The sequence below is a fragment of the Gavialis gangeticus genome, unplaced genomic scaffold, assembly GCF_001723915.1.
Source record: "Gavialis gangeticus isolate Ggan-Ray unplaced genomic scaffold, GavGan_comp1, whole genome shotgun sequence".
Classification (NCBI taxonomy): Eukaryota; Metazoa; Chordata; order Crocodylia; family Gavialidae; genus Gavialis; species Gavialis gangeticus.
Window position 1 is genome coordinate 33,153,367 of NW_017729034.1, and position 2,642 is coordinate 33,156,008.

The 2,642-nt window shown below is 39.8% G+C and overlaps 1 protein-coding gene across 1 annotated transcript in view; it reads right to left on the reverse strand.

Annotated features, from left to right (window-relative positions):
- Window positions 1-2,642, reverse strand: part of BIRC6 (baculoviral IAP repeat containing 6) — a 414,467-nt gene that overhangs the window by 15,300 nt on the left and 396,525 nt on the right. The window lies entirely within an intron of this gene.

The window sequence follows — 2,642 nt, forward strand, 5'->3', positions numbered from 1 at the left end:
CCTCTAGATCTTTCATACCCTGGTTCATTAAAATAGGGTTCTGCTACCAAGATGAGGGACTGGACAGACACCAACACCTGTGGAGAAAAACAGCAAAATGGATAAATGAAGTAATGTAGCCTTTTGTGTGGTGAGCGCTGCTTATTTTCAACATATACATTTTAGTTTGCTTATATTAGATGGAAAACGTTTACAAAATGCATTAATGTACCCTACGTAACTGTCTTGCTTGTCTATATCTGAAACACTTATCATACTTCTTAGAAACCACCAGCCATGTCATTAATCATCTAATCTAAAGAAAAAATATAAAATAAATTATAATACCGTTAAAACAACTACATATTGCCTCCAGATTTATTTAAAAATAAATTGGCCTGGTCTCATGTGATATATGTTATTCAATACAGCAGCCAAACTTTGCAATAGCAGGGGCCTGAACACGTCTTCACACACAGTATTAATAAATCCTAATTTACACTTGCACATGGATAGAGGGACATACATCCCTACATATATACAAAAAAGCCCAAATACAAAAAATATATGCATAGAGAGCATGCAAAGATGCAGTTTAGTATCCATAGGCCAAAGGTTTAAAAACCAGCCTTCAAGCAAAGTACATGGGAGACAAATATATAAAATGTTGCTGAGAAAAATGTTCACAAAGCAGCCTAGTAAGGTAGAGGGGGAGGGAGGGAGGGGTGGGACTGTTATTTAGTTATTTTAATGTGGATTCAGGCCTTTAGGGCACTTTTACATGTGCTCCAACACATTCTGATTAGAATGCATCAGAGCAGACTCGATTAATCAAGTCTGCTGGAGTCTCTCGTGTATTCAGCATCCCTGCATTTCAAAATGGTGGCAGGACTGCTTTAACTAAAGCTTGTAGAATGAGCTTTAAAGTTAGCCGTCATTTTGAAATGTGGGGATGCTAAATACACGAGACACTGTGGGTGTTTTAATTAGAGCAGAGCCGCTCTAATTAAAATGCCTCCACCCCACTCCAGAGCATGTATATAGGTGTCCTTAATGCTGAACATATAAGTTTGAAAATGTATCCATATCTACTGCAAATGTAACTGCATGTCAAGATAAGGGGAAAAAAGGTTCATTTTAGTGGAATTTCCTGTATAACATACTACTAAAAAACACTGATTTGAAAAATACTATTTGAAATTTAGGTGCAGAGAAGCTGTTTTAGAGAATTAGCTGACATCTAACTGCTCCTTTTGGTACAGAAAAGGTACCATCTTTGCAGGAGGAGAATTGCTGTATTTATTTTTCCACAGTTGAAAAACAAGTTAAAGCTAAACACTGGCATTTTCAGAGGGGTGGCCTTGAATCTAAAATGTATGAGAATCACTGCTTTAAAAGATTCATTTAATGATTTTCCATGTGAACAAAACATTTTTTAGTAGATCCACTCTCATTATTATATTCTTGCTGATCTGGAGCTCAACCAAGTATCCCAGTATGTGACAGAAGTTATGCCATCTTCAACTTAAAGCAGGAGGAAACCAACTCTAATGTTTTTTCCTAATCAGTGGTGAAAAATATTTCACTTTTCTCTTTGTAAAGCACTTGAAAAGGTAAGGACTGGATGGACCTATTTTGCTTAAAATTGATCTAATTTTTAATTCTATAGCACCAAAAAAAAAAGTGAGGGAAGACAACTGGGAGGCCAAGTAAGATACTGAACACAGGACCATAATCTAGGCATAAGTGAGCTGTAGTCACTTAGGGCACCTATGCACATGCAGCGAGGCTGCTCCAACATGCTGTAATTATAGTGCATTCGAGCAGACTTGATTAATCAATTAGATTAAAACCACTCTCCAAAACCTAAATTATTAATATAGTCTGCTGGAGCTTGGTAATTACTGAGCTCCAGCAGACTCCAGCGTCATGTGCATCAGCATGCCAGTGCTGAAAAATGGTGGTGGGGGTGCTTTAACTAAAGCTTGTTCAACAAGTTTTAGTTAAAGCACACCTGCTGCCATTTTTCAGTGCAGGGACGCTGATAAACATGAAGCTCTGGGTGCTTTAATGAGAGTGGCTACAAGAGCCACTCTAATTAAAGAGCCTCCCCACTGAAGCATGTGTATAAATGCCCATACAGCCCTTTATTCACTGAGTTATGCTGGACAAATTGGTTAAATTTTTCAAGAACTGATGGTGTTTAACACCAAAAAATGCAAGGTTCTCCACCTTGGAAGGAAAAACCTGCAGCGTGCTTATAGGCTCGGCAGTGCTATGCTGGCTAGCACTACAGAAGAAAGGGACTTGGGGGTCATCACCGACCACAAGATGCACATGAGCCTGGAATGTGATGCTGCAGCTAATAAAGTGACCCAAACATTGGCTTGCATCGATAGATGCTTCTCAAGCAAATCCTGGGACGTCATTCTCCCCCTTGTACTTGGCATTAGCGAGGCCGCAGCTGGAGTACTGCATCCAGTTTTGGGCTCCACAATTCAAAAAGGATGTGGAGGCACTTGAGAGAGTCCAGAGAAGAGCCACACGCATGATCAAAGGTCAGGAAAAGAGACCTTACAACGACAGGCTGAGTGCCATGGGGCTCTTTAGCCTGGAAAAGCACAGGCTCAGGGGTGATCTGGTGGCCACCTATAAGTTTATCA